Below are 22,152 nucleotides of genomic sequence, written 5' to 3' on the forward strand. Positions count from 1 at the left end.
TTTTTTTCCCGTATAAAAGTAACATAGATGACAGCTGGCTACATCAGCTGTCGTGAGCAACAACAGTCCTGTAAACTGTGATTCACAGACATCAAACTGGTATTTTCTGCCTTTGGATACAGAGCGTTTTATTGTTGGTGCAGGAAGTGAAAGCAGAACTTTGAGTCCTTGTTATATTTCTAACCTCTTAGTACCATCCTATACATAAATTGAGATCTTTTATCCGTTTCCAGTCGCGGCTTCCCCATATAAGGGGATCTCTTTCTCAAGTACACTTACTAAACCTTCATGGGTTTTTTTTCTTTTTTTTCTGCACCTTTTTGTGGCTGTCAGTGCGTCTTTGAAGTTCTTATCTGTGCTAATAAACTGAACATGTTGTAACATTCATACACAAAAAGGAAGCACAGACAGTTTGAAGGGTCAAAATACTCGCTGAGAAAATCTACTGTTTGAATCTGTTCTCGACACTCCTTTTGTGCTCAGAAATGTCATCATTAATTTCAGACTTTACAGCAAAAACAAGAATTAGATTTCTGCACCACTTGGGCATGAAAATATCTGTCATACCACTGGATAATAGCTATGTTTGTTAAAGTAACACCTCAAAACTTCCTAACAAGATTTGCATGACTTTTCTGAACAGCTGTTGAGTAGTTTACTTGAGTTGTTGGCCTTTGCTCCCTAATGACAGAAGCACAACTTTTCTGTAAATATGTGAATCTGACTTTAATGCTGACTGACAGCTTGTATTGGCTTGGGATATATCAAATAGAATTGGATGGCTTGCATGACTGGAGTATGTGCTCCTTGATACTGCAAGTGGTAAGATGCGACGTCTCAGGAGTTTATCTTATCTGAGTCTCTGGAGGTTACTGACTGACAGCTGTAAATATATCACAACACAACCTTAACCATCTCCCGCATACCTCTGTGGTAGATAGCAGACTTTAAAAAAAAATATTTGCATCAACAATAAACAAAGAAAGGACGTGTATATTTCACATTTTCAGCAAATCAATAGCAAATGACAGAAGATGATCTACCTCCACTTGATTGTAATGGCTAATGTACTGCAACGGGGACATATAGATGGATGCATGAATGTCACAGATGAGAATTTAACAACACTCATGTAATTTCACAACATTATGGCTGCATTATTCAAGAAAAACACTATTAAGAACAGAACTAAAGTACGGTGTTCGACTGAATAACAATGCTCGGGACAGAGGAGGAGTGCATCTCATTGTGTGAGGCAGCAAGAAAATTCATCCTGTACAGAATACAGGAGACAAAAGGCCAAAATGTTAGAGGCAGACGTTTACCTCAAACTACAGCCTTTATATTGCAAATCAGGGTTTTCATATTTCCATAAAGAATAGACTGATAAACTGCGACTTTTGTTTCCTCTCAAACTACAGACAACACACTAAACTCAAGAGTGTTAACATGCCAACATGTGTATAGAAAAGGCTGATGGGAATGTCATTAGTTTTGCAGGTATTGAGTCATAAAACAAAGTTTTGGATTAAAGTCAATTTTAGCACAAGATGAAAAGCCATTAAGGGACACCACAGTTAAAGCAATTAATCTTCTGTTTCTAGGATTTTAATACATTTCCATGATTTTAGGGTGTTTCGAGGATTTGAGGTCATTTGTCGGATTTTAGGATGTTTCTGGGTTTTTAGGACATTTCTCAGATTTTGGGACATTTCTGGGTTTTTAAGACATTTCTAGGGTTTCAGGACATGTCTGGGTTTTTAGGAAATTTTTAGGATTTTAGCATGTTTCTAAGATTTTAGCACATTTCTCAAATCTTACCCCATTTATGGGATGTTAGGAGATTTCTAGGATTTTGGGATATTTCACAGATTTTATCACACATATCAGATTTTAGGGCATTTCTTGGGTTTGAGAACATTCCTAGACTTTTAGCTCATTTGTAGGATTTTAGGACATTTCTCAGATTTTAGGATATTTTGGGGTTTAGGGGATATTTCTGGGATTTTAGCCCATTTCAGGAATGTTAGGACATTTCTAGGATTTCCAGATATTTCAGGGATTTCAGCACGCTTTGCAGATTTTAGGACATTTCTGGGATTTCATGACATTTCTAGGATTTTAGGACATTAGCAGTTTAGCTAGGGGGTGGGGGTGGGGGTGTGGGGGTGTGTGTGTGTGTGGGGGGTCCTCCAGGGGCACACTTTTTTTGATTAATTTGATTTTTTTGATTTTTATCTGGATGCCATTTTATGCACTCTGCTCCTTTTGTACTAAAAGTACAAAAAAATCCCAGCATGAATCCCTTCTTTTTATTTTGCATAAGAAAATGATTGGGGGGGCAGATTTAGGCTGCGGGTTGTAAGTTCACTTACATATCACTGGTCTAAAATGTTCTCTTGATTGATTAAAATCTACCCAAAGGGAGTCTATGCTCAACAGACTTTTAAAACTAGAACTTTCTTTTGGCAACCTTGTCATTAGCATTTCATACTTCCTGTTCCAGCATACTGCATTTCTGTGTACAGCAAAATAAATACCGTGTGTGACGAGTGATTTAACATCCAAACTGCCTCTCTGAGCAGCTCCGGGGGAAACATTGGTCCTTGCCTGCAAACATGTCAAACAGCTGTGCTGTGCCTCTGATGGCTGAAATTAAATCAAATTGTTAATCCAGAAAACTGCAGAGGTGACAATGAAGGACCGTTACTCAACACTGGCCTATAGCTACACATGTCACTCTCGGATAGGTAGCTAATAAGTGCCTTTGGTTTTGGAACGGATTGGGGCAAAGTCAACAAAGTAAAGCTTATCTGGGAGGGAACAACAGCGAGCGAGCGGAGCTGCAGACTTGCCTTGAACAGATAAAACATCACATCGAGCCATCATTAATTGGCCTCATCTGACAGGCATTATCCCAGGGCCTCTTATCACAGCAGAGGAAATGCTTATCATTCAACAGGAAGGCTTTTTCGCAGCAGCTACCTGCATGGACCGGAGGAGAAAAAAAAACACAGAAGCGAGCATGGTGCCATCTTCAACCTTGATGTGTTAATTGCTGCCTTTCATTTCTAAAATGAGCACTTGATGTTAAGAAGTGACTCTCAGCGGGGTCTGCTGGTAGACTGATACTAGAGGAGTACAGTAGCTGCTCCCTTTTATTTTAAATGTTTGTTCACTGCGGTGTTTTACACATGGAGCAAAATGGTGAAAAGTGAGAATGCTTGGATTGCAGGGCGTTTCGTGGACAGTCTACGATGCAAGTCAAGGTGATAATTAACTTGCCTGGAGGTTTCTCTCTAAGACTCTAAAAACTTTCTCCAACGTAATTTATGAAGACATGGACAGACTGCATTCCTCTCTTCGTGAGAAAAGCATGAACGTATTTTGCCATCGGACAGAGTTAATTATGATCCTAAAGTCACAAACACATCAAGAGACCGGCCGTGCAACTGTAACCGCTCGTGCTGCTGAAGACTGCAGTGATGAAATATGATAAAAGGCAGGAAAGCATGTAATTTTGGGGATCAAACCGTCAGCTGTGTGTATCTTTATAATGGTATGTGTGCGATGCAGGAGTTGTAAATCAGTTTTGAATACATGTTTATTTAAAACCAGTGGTGACTGAGACGGATATGGATATCTGACTGCATTTTTAATCAGGTTTAAAATGCTTCTGTCTTTATAGCACCAATATGATATGCATTGAGATATGTCTACTACTTCCAAAATTAAGTGAATAATTTAAAAAAAGATAAATAACAGCAGTATTTTCAACAAACAGCAAAAACTTATTTGCATTTTTAACATTTTTTTAACACTTGTATAATCTTATATATTATTTGGAGGTCCAGTCAGTTAATTCTGACTGGTTGATGCTGCTAGTGTTTGGTTTTTTTTTGGTCAATTCTGCCTTTGTTAAATTGCCATGAGCCGACAAAGACGTGCCAGCCTCTGTTTATGAATAAGCAGGATAACAATAAATTGTCTGGATTTTTTCACAGCCAAACTAACTCTGGGGTGTTTGCCTGTGTGCTTTGGTTCGTTAAGGCTAATGTGGAAGCTGTCAATTGAACCCGAGTGTGAATTGAACAACAGGACAGAGATCACCTGAAAAATTGGGTGTCAGCCTTCTTCCAAGCTTAACTGGAGCTATTTTGTTGTTGTTGTTGTTGCATAACTATGTGATTTTAGCAAGAATCAAAAAGCAGCGCTGATATTAAATTCATCTGTTGACAGTGAACTGTTAACCCTTAGGGTCTGTTTAGGGCATTTTACCGGCTTTTATTCTTCACTTTTCATTTTGATTATGTTGGCTGTGCTCATGCATATAACACACATATATATATATATATGTATTTTTGTTTTAATCTTCGAATTTCCAGTTAAGCTCCTACAATAAGTCTAAAACACACTATATTAACAAAATTATTATATTCATACTGTCAAGTACAAAACTTACACCACTGAAACCCACTCAAACTGCAATTTTTGATCCCACAGCCATCAAATCATAAAAACATGCACTGTATTATTTCTGGGTGTCATTCTGGGTTTTTTCCTTGGACTTGGTCATTTTTAATATTTTCAACACAATTACGTCATTTTGACCATTTCTAGCATATGGAGAAAATACATGCTGTTTCCACTAGGTCCACTGGCACCATCTATGTTGCAGGAAATCACTGACATATCCCAGGTACGATCATAAAAAAAAAAACTTCTATTTTGCATATAGTATATTGAAATAATTCATTTTTGTGGGGGGTTTCATCCAAAAACACAGCGGCATCATGACAAACACCTGGCGTTTAAAATTAATGAATATTTAATATCTATGATTAAAACTAATGATGGTTAAATGGTTAGATGGTTAACTCAATGAAAGTAGAAAATAATATTAATGATAAGATTATAAAATAGTTTTTAAAAACCTTAAACTGTTTCTGTTTGAGCTTGTTATTTTCCTTTTTTTCCCCTCCTTCATGAGTACAATTTGTTTCTTGGTAACATTTTCGTTTGTATATCTACATGATTATTGCAATGCCATGTAATACTGCTTTCAATAATATTACTGTGAAGAGATTTTTTTGTGGCCACTGAGTGTATATCTACATTATTATGTAACTTTGGTAACATATGCAGGGATTTTCCCTGATCAATCAGAGAGTGAAAAGGAGTTTAAAAATAGCCGTGTGATTCTTCGGTGTGTTTTCCCACTTCCTCATTTTAAAAATCAATTGTGAAACTTGACAACCTCACAGCAACTATCCCACCAGAATATTACCATATGACTCCTTTAATATCCCATTGCTACCAGTTCATGATTGCTACCAGTTTGTCGCTATTTATCGTGTCGGAGATTACGGATGACAAGGCAGGGTGACATCACCAAAACCGTCCAATCCGTGTCCAAACTATCAGCCTCAATAATGTCATGTTAACTTCTCTTGTTTTGCTTGTAAAAAGTCGGGACACGGTGTCGGAGTATTTTTGTAACCTTGTATTGGTGTGCTATTTTGGACAGGTCTCCCTCAAAAAAAAGAGGACTTCCTGTTTAAACAGAGGTTTAACATAGGGGTCTACCGATACTGGTTTTTCAGGGCATATACCGATAGTGATACCAATTAGTAGTTAATGAGACTGATAACCAATATTTGCATTTACAATAAAAATAAAAGTCTTTCTGTCAATATTTAGTATTTGGAATATCACAAACTATAACAAAAAACTTTGTTTAGATGCCTTTAGTAAATGTTTAATCAAAACTGAAACGTTCAACATCATATATATCATAACGTCAAGTGGTAATTTAAATGAAAAATAGCTGCCTGAGGTTTTATAAAGTAAGAGTTCCTCCCATACTGACACTTTGTATGCACTTTTTAATTAATCAATTTTATCTGAGATCATTAAAATAAAATACAGATACAGATAATCTGCAAAATGCCAAATATCGGCCCCAATAATCTGTCTTCCCCTAGTTTAACGGAGCAAAAAGGCAACAAAGTATTACTTTTATTCCTTATTGCTGACCAAATAAACTACTCTGCAGGTGAGACAGCACTGTTGGAGAGTATAAGTGCAACAACTGATGACTCCCCTGATCCCCTGATTTAAAAGGACTCAGGCTACTATTTTTTTACCCGATTCCCCTCCACATTGGTATCGGTCTGTGACACATCCAGAAATTCATCACTGTAACACAATAAAGCTCTGAACTCTTAACTTTGATGTCTACGTATAATCTCTCTGACGTCCTGAATGCTGTGAGATCTTTAGAAGTCAGAGTGAATTAACACAAACCTCCCAAGGACTGTGTGTGGGAAACCCCTATGAAATAAGGAGAAAATTCTTTTTTATCTCAGTTTTGCCCTTGTGGTATTTCTAAGAGCTGCCAGAAAAGTATCAGCTCCCATTTAGCTTTATAAATTCATAGCAATAAACCTCTTCATTATGAATTTCATTACGAGATAGGTTCCTCACAAAATGCATTCATAAAAGCAAAATGTTCTAAGAATAATTTAGTCCAATTCTGGTTGCTCCAGTGACTGGCAATAAAAACTGCTTAGCATCTTTCAAAAACATGTCAAGAAGGCAATGAGCAACTTATCAAGAAATTGGTCAAAAATCAGGAAGAAATTGGTTATAAGTTACAGGGAAATTTCCCAAAAATAAACAAATAAATGTAAAACTCAAAAAGAGACAAGCAAATGGCTACCTTCAAGAAATGAGAAAAATAAAATAAAATATAAAATACATATATATTAATATGAAACATATAATTGTAAGGGTTATAAATACAGTTCTTTGGGATTTTTTTTCCAAATCTAAATCTTCTCAAAGCTATTTGTTAGACATTTTCTTATAGCCTTTACTTTTTTTTTTTTGCGATTTTTTCAGACATTTCTTGCCAAGATGCTCATTGCCTTTTTCCCATGTTTTTAAATGAAATACAACAAATTCTTGGGTTCTGTGGGTTTAAATGCTTGTGTCATCGTCCAACAGGACCAGGCAGATAAAGACAAGAAGCCAAGAAAAAGACAATGAGGATATTTACCCCCTTCTCTGGAAAAAATCAGCTGTCCGGAAATATTTTGTAGAATAATATGGGCCAACAGACAAGAGCTTGCCAAATACAAACAATGCTGTTACGACATAGAATACTCAGGAAGCACGACAAACCTTAGCTAACTTGTTGCTCTTGCTTCGGCAACACTAGCAGCTCTGTTTCAACACCGTTTGGCTAAAAATATGTGAACACACCCTGAAATTTCAGCTGTACTGTTCTGCCAAGAGATGCAGTGTCTTAAACCCACGGGGAGTTAGTAAAAGGATAAACAATAGACGGGGGTTTCCTATACATTAATGTATTTGTGGCAGGCTGCCACAATCAAAACATCTGCCGCCATGAATAGACTTTCCATATTTGGATATATATACATACCATACGGTTATGCACTGCACAACAGTGTCAGGTGCATAAGTATCCTCTGTGATGGAGCAGCACAACAACACGCGCAGTGAAAGTGAAGTGAAACGTATCCGTTTATTGTTCTAGCTCGAAGAGTTTACTTGCACTCACTCTGCAGCAGCTCGTCCATCGATCTCATCAGCTCTGACGGGATCAGCTGGATCAATTATCTACGGACCGCGCCACACTTTGTCTGAAACTCCTTAAACTGCTGCTGAGAGTTTCATCTGTGCTGCGTTCAAGGACCCGCAAAAACGTTGTCTTTAGAGAGAGGACACAGAATGATAAAAAGAAAAGGGACATGAACACATGATAGAAAAATGCTTGCTGAAGCAATTTTTGTGTGTTAGTGGAGGCAGTTGTAGTAGTAGTTGTTGCAGTAGTAGTAAGTAACTTTATTGCTTTAACGCTTTACAGGTTACAATTAGTTTAAAAAAATTAGATTGGAAGGGGCAGCTTCGCATATAAATGATTGTGTTAAATGGGCTCATTTTTTTTTTGGAGATAATTTTTTGGGGTGTATTTGCCTTTAATCGACAGGACAGAATGTAAGCGTGAGAGAGGAAGAGAGGGGGGATGACACACAGTAAAGGGGCACGAGTAAATCCGGCACCTGCTCTATGCACTGAGCTACTGGGCGACCCCAGGTCACTAAATTCAACCACAATACGAATCAATTTCATATTGTGGTTGATTTTGTAATATTATTATATACTGAATTGCTACCCAAAGAACTGACAAAACATATTATCATGATAAAACTACTGATTCATAGTACACTCCTGATTATGATGCTGCACAAATGACTGTCAAAAAGGACAATTCACTCCAAAATCTATTTTGGTCCTGCCTGTAGCGCAGAAGGAAGCGTAAACCAGGAGGCTTGTGACGGTGTGAGGTGAGATGTTAACATTAATGGCATCCTCCTCATCTGAGCTGTAACACCGGCGTACATTGGCCATGTAGCAGATGCACACTTTCTTCTGTGCAGTGATACGATAAGCGGGTGTAGCTCAATAGACAGAAGATAGTTTCTGCATGATTTCTGGAAACAGACATTCCTGTTGAGTTTTTTTTGTTGTTGTTTGCACTTTGAGCACCGCAAGCAGAGCGCCAACAAGTTCCATTATTTTGGAGAGAAAGCAGACATCTCTACGCCTGATATCTCCAACACTCTGCAACTCCCCCCGAAACAATCTGGACTGATAAATATAGCACAACAGGCCAGAGTAAAAATTTTGATTCTGAGGTGAACTGACCCTTTAAAATCTTCATAAATAATGCCTAAAATGTTTTTCCCCCAACTTTAACTTTGATTGTTGCACATTTTGCAATGAAAATTCAATTTTATGACTGAATCGTGTTTCAGGGAGTTTAAGGTGAGCTGAAAAGCAATCATACAACAGTATAAAATGTTACCATCATCTACACTCCACGTAGGGTATCTAAGGAGATATTTGCTGTTTATTTGCTGCAGAAAAAGATAAAACATAAAGCAAAATGAATGCGCTACAGAGGCTGTAAACAAGATGTTTCTTCAGCAAAACGCCTGCTGACCAGATGCAACAAGAAGCACAAAGTAACGCCCCCCACAGCTGAAAAACAACACTGTTTGAAACTAAAGTGTGGACAGACGAATGGAAAGCAAGACGTAAAAACGGGAGTCACAGAAGGTATAATCCCTGTACTGTAAGAATGGTGGATTAGTGGATTTCTGGATTCCTCTCAGTCTCTGCCATATGCTGCTGCAGCTACACCTTTCCAGTCTCACTCAGCGGAGATGCTTAAATCCTTCCGTCAACTAAACCTCATCAAAGGTCTTCAAAAAACACTTTTCAATTACAGCCCCTTGGTGTTATCGCTGCAAGAATCAAATGAAACAGAACACAGTGAATTAGGGCACTTCCCTTTGAAAACTTTTGTCGATTTATCATTCTGTGACAGCAAACGGAGATGTTTCCCACTTAAGCGAGCCTTTTTCATATCACAGGTATTGAGCTGTTATTTTAACGTTGAACACAGCTTATCCTCCGCTGCTACAATGAGCACCGCACATCTATCCCTCTCATTCAAACTTCTATTGGGTTTTGGCTTGGGGACATAATCCTTTCCCCGGCTCGCTCACTGGCAAAGCCACATAGAATCAACTCATCAATAACACTTTGTTTACTGAATACAGATGACTTTGCTCAAGAATCCCCTCAGCACAGCGCAGAAAGCGCAGATAGAAAGGCGTGAATGAGAGTAAGCTCATGACAATTTCATCGTTTCTAAATACTTGAGCAACCATTTAAGCAATTGCAGCAGACAGATTTCGCTTCGCAATTGTATGCGAATCATTTGGGCTCGGGCCCCGATGAAAGAGGCTGACAAAAAGCCAGGGTGCTTTAGCCCTTTGTCTTGACTTACAGGTATTGCTTCAATTGTATACTCTTTTTTTTCTCAGAGTAGAAAAAAAAAAAAAGAGCCCAGTGGGTTGGCAGCCACGGCGCTGTTTCCTTCACCCTCTCTATATTCTGCAGCGCTGGGCTGCAGGACCACAGATACATAACAATGAGGAGCTTTAGGTCCATAACTTCATCATGTCACACTGAGCCGGGGTTTCCTCATACTCTCTTCAACACTCACAATACCAGCGGCTAAGCTCACTTTAAGGTTCTCAGCCACTGAAGCAGACGGTTACTACAAAACAACAGAGCTTAAGATCGATTACGAGTTAATAATCTAAGTTTGCTCCATTTCCTGTCTTGTCACATTACCAAGCCTGTCATGAAAACTGCTTTTGTTGGATGATATACTGTCCCAGAAGCAATTACGATTAATAATATTATTGTCATTTTGAGACTACTTTATGCCACTGATAAAATGATAATACGATAGCATAAGAATTAATGTCAACACCCTTTCAAGGACAATTAACTTTTAATTCTTAAAAATATTCCAACATTGGAATTGAAACATGAAAATAAAATATTAAACATGTTTTTTGAAAAAAAGGACCGAACACCTATTAACGCTTGGGGACTGTTTGGCGCATTTTACATCCTTTTCAGTCATCATTTTTTGACAATTTTGGCAGTGTTCCTGCTTATGGCATAAACTTTGAGAGACACCAGGAAAATAATGGGGGAAGCTGAAATTTGGAGACACTGGCGGAGACACCGGCGGAAAATGAGGGCAGAGCGGATATTCGGAGACACCGGCAGAGAAGGAGAGCGGAGCAGACACCGGCGGAGCATGAGGGCGGAGCAAACATTCAGAGACAGCTGCGGAGAATTAGAGCGAAGTGTGTGTATAATATTAAAGCAGTCTTTAAGGGTTAACTGTTTTGCTTCTACCTTCTCATTTACATTTTTTTTTTTAGCCGTAAACTCATAATTGTAAACCTTGATCTTCCCACGAGATGAATCAAAGTTGATGATTAGCTAAAACGCAGGTGCAAAAGATGTCCGTCTACACAACGCAACACAGTCGGATTTCCTGTGTAGACCGGAAGGTAAAACAGAAAATAACAGAGTAGCAGCACTTATTTGTAACCGAAACTCACAAGGTCAGTAAGATTTGTTTCATCTGTACAGTAAACAGTGTGATTTGATTATTTAGATCCACACCAGAGAACATCACAGGGAGATTTTCTCCCACAGCAGATGAGGACTTGAGCTCAGGGATTTCTTACTTTGGCAAACATGTTACGGCACAGATGTGTGTTTTTTTAACACTGAAACATTCTTGAAAGGCCTTGGTAGAAGAACAGAAAAATGTAGGCGATTGTGTAAATCTAAAAATTGGACACACTTGCACTTTCATGATTCATCCATGGACGACTTCTTAAAATAAATCAGATTTTTGTCTTGCTCCTGAAGAAAAACAAAGTGCTAAAATCCTGCTTGGCCACGAGCATCTGTGCAGCGTCAGCGGGGCGGGGTTAAATGTTTTGGTGCCCAGTTGTTTGGACTCTTACTTAATCTTTCACTTCTCCACTGCTCACACTGCAGCGCTGTGACCCTTGGCGACACCTAAAGAAGATTAATTGAAAAGCAAAGTTAAACTAGTTGTTTTTGGAGGGCTTTATCCTTAATTGACTGATAGCTGTTGCTGTTTATGCGCTCCTGCTGCTTAAAACCAAATCCAAACCCGCTCACTGGTCCATTTAAAAATCCAGCCAGGGTATCTATGTCAGCCCTCTTAATCACTCTGGGGTTGTGTCTTAATCTTTCCTTCTTAAGCACGTCTTATTTACTTGTTTTCCACTCTTCACTTTTCTTGCAGAAAGTGATCGCAGCTTAACTGAATGTCATGTCGCGCTCCAGTTTCTGACGGAGAGACGCAGTAATTGTTTAAGAATAGCCCTTCCTTCCTCAGTGTGTAAACATGCGGCTTGATAGCAGCCGTCAAATATATCTGCAGAGCTGTGAACAAAGGGCACAACTGCTCTATCATATGCCAGTTCAATACACCATTATTTTCCATTGCATTGTTAAGGCGTGTGGCCGCTCAGGCAACAGAGCAGCACTGCGTCAATGAAACTGATCAATGCTCTCAGAGTTTGCATTTGAAATGTGCGCTCTGCTGCCAAGACTGTCCTTCTTTATCTTTGTTAAAAAAATGATTGCCAATAACTGAGATAAAAAAATAAGACTGCATAAATATCACGTTTCCAAGTCTGTATTAAGTCTAAATCAGGGAATTCATTTTTATAAAATCAAAAAATAAAATATTGTTCATCAAGCGGTTTTACAATGGGATACTGTTGAAAACACAGTGCAGGAAAATATTTTTTGTAGCTCACTAGTTTTCCTTCAATACCATACAAAGAACAAAGGTTAATATTAAAGAAATATTCATCTTTTTCCAAAAAACAGAAAGCAATCCACAAACAGAGGCAGAGAATTTAGCAATATCTTGCATATTTTGTTGAACATATGGGTGTTTGGAACATTGTGAGCATACAGATGGGAAAGTTACAGAGTGGATTGTGTTACAGGAGTCATTTCAGAAGTTTGTAGACTTTTTTCTTTTTAATAATGATTGAATTCCAGTGTTAAAACTTGCTGCAATAACTGAGAATGCAGCAGACCACGGTCCAGGGAGTACTGAGGACTTAGTATGGAAATCTGGACCAGAAATGCACAAGAACATCCTTTTTTGTCTGTTTGTTTTTATTCTTTCTATTGTTTGTTATCTTTTTAATTAATTAATGTATTAACTGATTTACTTATTCATTAATTTATCAATTTATTGATTTTTTTGTATTTTTTTATTTGCTATTTATGTGAATGTTGAGTTATACTTGGTGTATTTTATTTTCTACATATATTAATTGTGGCCAAAGTTACGAATAATGAGGCAATGGTTCTCCATTTCTAATGTCTTTTTTTCTTTGCAGACGGACTGATGTCAGCTCGTGTTTACATTACAAACACTGGTAAATGTAGTTAGATACTGATTGTATCTCTCTGATTGTTGTTCATTTGTCCCAGATTTCAGCTCATCTTCCTGCTGAAACACGTCCAGTTTTATATAGAAGCTTTAATTGGTGAGATTTAATGATAGAAAGTGCAGCTATTCTCCTTTACGTTCATTTCTCAGCTTCATGTACACTGCTACATTTAGCTACATGCTAACGTCAGGGAAAAATGTAATCTTGGTTGCGAATGTTGGTAATTCCTTCCCAATTTTGGATCATATTCCTGCTGGAACATGTCCAGTTGTGATTTTGGTATTCAGACAGATGGTGAATGCAGGTGTTTCAGCACAGACAGTTTGAGGAAAACTGTGTTTTTTGATCATTAATGTATGTCAATATTTAGAACCCAAAATACAGGTACGAACCTGAAAATGAGCATCATAGGTCCCTTTGAAGAATTATTATTTTCTTGGTTTAATAGTAATCAAATATAAATGTACTGATCCTGCATAAGTGTTTTCATTGTGAAATGCTAAGCTCCCCTTAGGTTGCTTAAATGATTAAATTCTTTACAAAATGTTCCCTTTGAACAATAAAATATAACAAATTTAACAGCCAAATTTCAGGCCTCCAAGGACAGAGTATTTAACACTGAATGCTTGCTTTTGTATAACTTTAAGATAGAAATTTGCAAGTCTAACACCTTTAAATAAAAACAAGTATTTTTTCTCTATTCGTGTGCGTCAAATAAAGAGTCTGGTACATAAAGTACCTTCTCTTTGGTGCCTCTGAGTTTGTGATAGCATCTTTAGGATAGACATCACGAGAAAATAATCTATTTCAGATGTTACGTAATCTTGTGCTTAACCATTTGGTCATGTCCACCTCGACCGTCATAACTCACTGATGCTTATCTCCTGCAGTCGGACCGGGCAGAAACTTTACAGTAAGTGTGTTGTTTTGGGGAGAAAGGTAAGAAGTTAAAGGGAAAAAAAGGTAGAGGAAAGAATATCTCTGTGACATGACTGCAGCGTCAACATAATTCATCCAGATCTGCCAAATTTTACGCTAATGAGTTTCACAATCCCAGCAGTATGTAATGGTAATGCCTCCTACATGTATGTAGATAAAATACTGTGTCTAAATACTGAATCCACTGAATATTTTAATATAACTAAGGTTTTTTTCTCTTTAAGACATGCCTTTCGAAAAAATAAATTCCCAAAACGACTCCGTTTATCACAGTCAGAAACTTTAAAAACAGAAAATACCATTCGATTTCTACATGTCCAACGGTCCTTGAACTTAGCATGTGTTATTGTTTCAGGAGTTTTTCCTCGCGTGATGTGAGGGTCTAAGGGCAGAGGGATGTCGTACACTGTGAAGCCCTCTGAGGCAAACCATGTCTTGTGATAATGGGCTCTAAAAATAAAAAATTGACTTGACTTGACTTATTGTCCAGGATCTTTCCAAACGTTTTTAGGCCTGGAAACTGCTATCTGAAAATTCCATAATTTTTCCAGGTTTTTCATGACCGTAAGCCTGTGGTTTAAACATTTTTTCTGACATTGATCGATCTAGTAAAGCCATGGCTGAGTGATAGTGCAAACACATTAATAAACAACAAAAGGCTCAATCCTGAGCTGATTTAAATGACCAAAATAACCACAATATATGCCTTTAGATTTCCTATTTTTGGGCTGATTAAAATGACCAAAATAACCACGATAAACACCTTTATATTTCTGACTCATCCACATTCAAGGCATCAACTGCGATGTTACTAGTTCACCTCTTGAAGCTCAATATGTATCATCATTAGTTGGAATAGAAACGGCCATATGGTGCTTCGCTCATCAGTAGCCTGCCTGCACATTGTCCTACACCGCATACAGTCCTCTCTGTGTCTTTTCATGATACATCACATGGGGATATGATCTATTTAAGAACTTTGTAAGTGACTTTACTACAGTCTGATTATCAGACACAGAGACGGGCTCATGAAGGCAACCGAGGGAAAGGTTCTGAAGAAGACGTTTTGACGTATGCCTTATTTTAATAGCATGGTTCAACTCGAAGTCCCAGCGGTCTGCAGTGTTTGAACTCCACTTTCTAGTATCAGCTCACCTCTCCTGAAACCCCGACCGAGTTATTGCCAATAAAAAGTACCACGTGCAATCCCCAACTTCTGCAAACGAAAAACCCAAAAAACAACTGTTCCAAACGAGTTTTAGTCGAGTTGGAGATTACCCGTCATAAACACATTTTTTGACTCTATATGAGCAAAAGAGAATATTTCAGATGGCATTCTGCAATGTAAGCAAAAACAAAACAAACAAACAAACAAAGATTTTTCTTTCAGTCCTGAAAGTGGTTTTAACACCAACATACTGTTGAGATTATCAGGTTGGAAAAGCTCTGAAGAAAATGTGAGAACATGATGAATCAAGACTTAAATTTACCTTAAAGACGTTTACCTTACACAGTATGCTGGTATTAGGTTGGAATGAAATGCATAGCTATTGAACGAGAGAAGACTTCACTTCCCAAAACAGGCCATAATATAATTTCCCTGAGAGTCCAGCAAACACTGAAGCATTTTTCCATTTTGACAAAGCCCTTCTCTTCCAAAATGAGTCAAGGAAAAGCGTCTGGCTCAGCTCTACTGAAGCCCAACAAAGAGTTAAGTATTTTAAATTCTACAGTGAAGCTAAACTGTTCTTGAAATTCAGCTGGCAGCCAGCCTCGCTAGTCATCCGTCGATTTGATGTGTGCTTCAAGAATCTGGCCCAAACAGACAAACCGTGAGCCAGGAATCCAAACAAACAGTCTGAGAAACCAAGAACCGTCCCTGGCAAGTTAAGTTTGTACCATCATTGTGGCCCAGGCGTGTGAGGTGGTCTCCGTCAGTCCACTGCTGAGCTGCTGTGACGCCGCGATGAGGACTTCTGGGTGTTTTCTTTGACCTTAAAATGTCTCATTGCTGTCTGTGACACACTGCATTTAAATTACAACTTAAAAATCAAGTTTTTCGATCAGAGCGTGTACATACTGTGTGACTTACTGAACGTACGTATGCACAAAGCTGTGGCGGTGCAGGTTAGTTAGTTTGTGGGTAAGATGCATTTAATAGTTTTGAGCCTTCGCTTTGTACCTGCTCACGTTTCTCTTTGCTTAAGATCAAATGTTTCTTATTTAATGGTCCCTATTTTTAGTAAGAATGTCTTTCAGTCAATCTTCTGTGACAACATGTAAATTTAGCTGTTAAACTATCTCAGAATCTTTATGATCCATACGGGATGTGTTTTTTTTTCTTGTTTGTTTGTTTGTTTGCTCATGTTTGTTTTGTAAATATGGAGTGATGTGGTCTGTTTGTGTTTTGTTTTATCTTGCATGTAATTAATTAAAAAAATTTAAAAAGATCAAATGTTTCTTTAGGTTTCAGGTGTAACTTAAGGGACAAATCATTGATTAAACAGTTTAACCTGACTGAAGAAACAGCTATTTTTATTTTCTCTTTAGTATCAGACTCCCTGACGTGTCAGCACTTTGTGACGTTGCTACTAATATAATGTTGAAGGGCATAATGGAAAAGTTAACCTTAAAATAATGATAATTTAAAAAATATTTTTCATTTTTATTTTTTATTTCTGTTTTTTTGTACATGCTTAAAATAAATCAAATCAAAATGATAATACATTGTAAGAATTTCAAGCGGGCATATACTGTCAAACGTTTTAATCTAGACCTCAATTACAGCAAAACAAATTGAATCTTTAAGAAAATATTAAATCATATAGATGAAAAATACAGTGACTGAGAAAGGCCATTACTTTCATCAGTATTTAATTGTCTCATTTGACAGCCAGAAGTATCAGATATCATCAACACAATTGATGCGATAATATGTGATATGTGATTTAAGAGTATAAACGGGAGATTCAGACTGTTATTTATAACTGACTAGCATTAGCTGGGTGGTCACTGCGATCTAGCCTAAACGCGTGGAGTCTTGTTTTTTGTATAGTCGTTTTCATATAAGGAAAAAGATATGATAATATTTACCTTTTTGAGATGATTTTACTTTTTGGACAATAAAAACAAAGCGAGAAAACGCTCGTTGAAGGGCTTACGGTGGCTGGTTAGAAATTTTTAACAAATCATCTCCGCTTACAATCCATTCTTGGCCCATGTGTACAGAGACACTGGCTTGTGTAGCATTTTACAGTCAACAATTTCATTTTGCAGGTGAGCTAACCTGACAAATGTCAATCCAGCTGATAAATCTGTGAATGAGAAGTCTGCTATCAGCACTGCTTCTACCCTGTATTTTAGGAGGATGTCACCATGACGAGACATTTCATGTTCTAAGGAGGTCATTGTAGCATGAGGCCCAATTTCTGAAAGCCTGTTACTCAGTTTATGGTCGATAGTGAAACAGAAAACCTCCTGAGATACAGAATCTAAACATATCCGACTATGACTGCAAGGTGGTCTCACATGTGCACTGAAAATGAGCTAAAGCACAACCAGAAAGAAACCCTGCGCTCTAATAAACACAGAATTTTAGACAACAATCAGATCGTAAACTCACACTGGGAGAGTGTGTTTTATGGTTTTTGGTGGTGTTGGTGGAGAGGGGTTGTGTCTAATAATACATAACAAGGCCACAGTTTTGCCAGTTTTTGTCTATTTAAAAAAAAAAGAAGCAGCTCTTTTGTCTGCCCTATTTCTCAGGGCACAAGTAAGCTTATTATTACTCGAAGAATAAAAGTGTGTTAATGAAAGCCGTAGCGGGGAGAGGAAGCTTCCTAGACCACCTGTTCAACATTTTCATATTCAGTGAAGAAGAGCTCAGGTTCCCATATGAGCACCTTGCCATCTGTTTCAAAAATATATCAAATTTTGGTATTCAACCACGGTGCATGCTTTGCTAAACACAGACACTTCCGAGCACACTAATTTTAATGTCTGCATGTACAGTTTGTGCAATATACTGTATTTATTGCATGTTCCACTTCCTTCTTAAAGCTACTTCAAAGCAGAGCCGCAGACACATGATTGAGTGGAGTTAATCTAGAGGAATACAGTGAAGTGACAGGAGTGAAAAACAAAAATCAAATCTACACTTCTCTATGTGTGTTAAAAAAACACAAGCATAACTAAAACACTGATGAAACTGTATCTAAAATCAATTAAAGCGAGGGCCATTAGCGTTATCAGGACATGCAAACACAGTTTTGATCTGGCAGTTAAGAGAGTTCTCAGCTGCTTATCAGAAATAACGCCAACAAAGAGTCGGCTAATCGGGAGAGTAAGACAAAGGATCACTGTAGGCTTAACTAATGCACCAAATGCACGCTTAATATGCAGCAATAAGGTCTACCAGCATTATCTAATTAGTAACAGGTATTTTTATTTTGATAAGTGGTTTTTTTTTTCTATTTTCAAAACCTAAAAATCTGAGCAGTTTGCAGATTTCAGTTGCTGCACACGACCCAGAAGGTGACTGATTACTGAGGTCACCATGGTGACTTTTCAAATCAGGGCTCAAAATGCCAAGTGCATGTATATTTGAGCGTAACTCTCAAGTAATGCGCATATCTCTGTACAGAAAATATAAAATAATTCTTTGCACGAGGCTGCAAAAACTCACGCATTGACCATGAGATTCACACAACTTCTCCCACTCTCACGCCAAAAGTCCATTTTCTCACATTAAAAACAAAATTATAACTGAAAACGCTGCAGCACGAAAATGGGACATTGACAGGACACGAACAGACAAGACAGCAGCACAGAGCAACAGCAGCACCATTCGACACTGATGCTTGGATACTGATGTGCATCTTTTTTGGGCTGGTACGGTATCGGTACTTGGCGTGGCCAAAAAGAACAACAAAAAGACTTTTTTTACACATATATTAATCCTTTGAAACTTGTGTAATTTGACTTGATTTTTTCCAAAAACATGGTGATAAGACATTGAACAATCAAAAAAAAAATGACACAAGAATTAGCAAAAAAGTAAAAAGTTAAAGAAAATTATCTGAAAATGAGTTTTTAAAAAACAAAACAAGACTTGGAAATGGAACTGCACATTATCGTACAGGGAAAAGTCAGCTTAAATTATATAGACATATTGAAAACAAATTGAAAATTAAAAGGAATATGTGCCTCCATTATGTGGGAATGGGGACAAGTACAACAAATGGTACAGTAAAAAAATAAAGATGCAGGTGCAAAAAAATGATGTATGTAATTTTAGGTTATCAGCAGACAGAGATACAGCAGACACTAGTGTTAATTGCTGTTTTACTATAAACCTGATATGAATTTCAAGATCATATTTTTTCAGTGTAAAGTCATGTTTTTTACATCAAATTTGAATTAATACATCGGAAGTTTTCCTCATTTTTTAGCCCGACTTATAATGTGTGAGCTGAGTGAATTTCCATAATTGTTTTTTCAGTCTCTGTGGATCACAACGTGTCACATGACCTGTATTTTTGGCCGCAACGGCAGAATCCCCACAGGGAATCTGAGAATACACCACACATCCATCAAGTCATGAAGGAATGTCATGCCAGTCAATGAGTTAAAGCAAACACTAAGTGATCAATCAATTCTTATGCTGAAGGCAACTTCAGCGGACTGTGGGAACACTTCACTGACTTGATCTAGCTGATGATTTAACAGCGAACTGGACAAAGCTTTATTTGATAGAGGAGGTTCTTGTTTTTCCCACATTTTCCATCTAAAACACATGGTGTGTTTTTTATAAAACCAAGGCTAATTTAATAATTTATGAATGCATCATGGGGGCTCGAGCTGTACGTCATTACTGCATCCTTAGGCAAACTGTCTTTGACGCACATGTGTTGACAAGACGGGAATTTAAACTGTCAGTGACTAAAAATGTGATATATGAATTCAGTAACTAAATAACTAATTTGTCATACATGCATGAACATAAAATGCAGTTTTGCCTTGGTGTCTACAGAGGTGAATAAAGGTTTTTGCATTTAACTATAATAATTACACAAACACACAATTTTAAATTATTACTTGTAGTAAAACTTGTGCGGACCCACGGCACTTATGTGCATATAAAATCATGGCTAATTTCCACTTTGATGGTTACACTAGACAATAATATCTCAATATTTAAGCCTTGATTAAGTGATTTTACAAAAAATATCTTTCAAACAGAACAATATTGAAACTCATTAGCCTTTGATGAGTTATGAGGGAAAATTCTGACACAAAGTTTTCGGTTTTGGCTAAAATGTCTGAGGCACTTTATGACCACCACTGCTACGCTTACTAATGTGTTTGGCAGCATCAACCACGCAGTCACACAGAAACAACAGTCAAAGCAACACATAAAAAGTAAATCATATGGCTGATTTTCTGAACTCTCAAAAAAATATACCATGGCAATATAAAAAACAATATCATGTAACTCTTAAGCACCTTTTTCTCAAGAAGTCTGGAGAAAAGTGAAAAAGAGAAGAGTGAAAAGATTTTTTTTTGTGTTTGTGTGTGTGTGTGTGTGTGTGTGTGTAATAAAAGATTATTTACAAGGTTAAAAAGTGCGTTTCCTGCAGAAATTGTGTGTGATTGCTGACAGCTGAAATCACAAAGCATTGCTGAAAATACAGGAATTTGAAAGCGAAAATGCATTGTACTGAAAAAAATTGAAAAACTGACTTTGAAAACATCCATGCCTAAAGAAGCTAGGTGCTGAAATACATTACAGAAAAAAATGTCAAAGATGAAGGCTGAAATTAATGAACTAGAGGGCTAAAAGAAGAAATTATTGTATTTTAAAAAACAAAAAAAAATTAAATACAAGCATTGATGTCCTTAAAGAACATAACATTTTCACATTTGAATGGTTTCTGTAGCTGAAAATATGCAAAAGTATATAACTACTTTGTGATTGTTTGAGGCTGAAATTAAGTCTGCAGTTAATGTATGAACAGTCAGAATGAAATGAATCAGTATTCAATTAATAGTTACTAAACCAAATGAGGGAGATGTGCATGTGAGAGAGTAAAAAAACAAAAAAAAAGTATGTGGCTATACATACAAAGACTTTTCTTTATTCTCGCCCCCAGTACAACTGCACCGGTTCTTTATTAAGGTAAAGTATTGTTTAATATTGTCTACATGAAAACAACGCACGAGAAATAAAATGAAATAAAAAAGGCAGGCAGTGTTCATCGTCTGTGCATTGCACTGTTGTGGAAAGCAGTGAAAAATTAGGTCGAGCACTTACCGAAATGTTAACACTAGGCGATGGTGGGGACTACAGGATCAGACACCTGAAAAGAAACACAACATAATTATAAAGCTCTGAAATGAAAGCAGCAGAAATGTTAAAGCGGTTTCAAAAAGAGACGAACAATTAGGGCAGAATGGATCGGTTCGTTTAAACTGTCCCAACGCTTCGCTTGCTGCTCATCTCTGTACCTTTAGTTCAATTGTTTACTTTGAGAAAGTTGGCATTAAAGTGCAGCTCTAACTCCTAAAGTGAAACCCTAACTTTTGACTGCAGGGGATACATTCAAAAATGATAATTGTGAGTGAAATTTCTATTTCTGGTGCTGTGAATGTCCTACATTCTGTTTAGATACAGGTAAGGGTGGGGGTGGAATGATTTTTGTCTCCAGGGCCCAAAGATGTGTATTCCTCTTGCTGAGGAATTCTTTTGTTCTGATAAATTGACATTGTCAGTTTCCCACATTGCCACAGTGTGGCATATACTATAGGGAGCAGTGGTGGGAACACAGATGCTACATACGACTGGCGTCAGTCAATGTGACAGTTCTTGTTTTTTCTTTTCTTTTGAGGGAGGGGGGTCTATTTTTCTAAATCTGAACTTCCAAGTCGAGGAAGCAGGAAGGAATAGGAATTAATACACCTACACTCCCCTTCTCCCTTTAGAATGGCAAAAATCTCTTTGTACCCACATCATAATTACTGGTGGGCGCCAGTTTGGGATTGTTATCCATGCCTCCTTCACACTTTTTATTTATTTATTTTTTTTGGAAGTGCAATGTTTTGAGAACATGCAACTGACAACTAAGTCTTTTCTCAACTTCACTTCAGTTTCTTTACGCCGTGCTAATGTTAAGGAACAAGTATTGCTTGAAGTGGCGTTCCTTGTTCTAGCATATGCTCCCTATTTTCAGAGGCGCCGTTTTCCACAAGCACAGCAAGTAGCCGGGCGCGGAGGAAAACTAACCAGCAGCCGGGGTGCTGG

General features: G+C 37.5%; 1 protein-coding gene across 4 annotated transcripts in view; it reads right to left on the reverse strand.

Moving 5' to 3' along the window:
- lpp (LIM domain containing preferred translocation partner in lipoma) overlaps window positions 1–22,152 on the reverse strand; it is a 191,538-nt gene that overhangs the window by 143,183 nt on the left and 26,203 nt on the right. For all 4 annotated transcript variants that reach the window (XM_042483690.2, XM_088078082.1, XM_088078081.1 and 1 more), the window contains one exon: window positions 21,166–21,211. The gene's annotated coding sequence lies outside the window, so the exon portion shown is untranslated. The remainder of the gene's footprint in view (window positions 1–21,165; window positions 21,212–22,152) is intronic.

The sequence above is a fragment of the Plectropomus leopardus genome, chromosome 5 (genome assembly GCF_026936395.1).
Source record: "Plectropomus leopardus strain MGB_pleo_1.0 chromosome 5, ASM2693639v1, whole genome shotgun sequence".
Taxonomy (NCBI): domain Eukaryota; kingdom Metazoa; phylum Chordata; class Actinopteri; order Perciformes; family Serranidae; genus Plectropomus; species Plectropomus leopardus.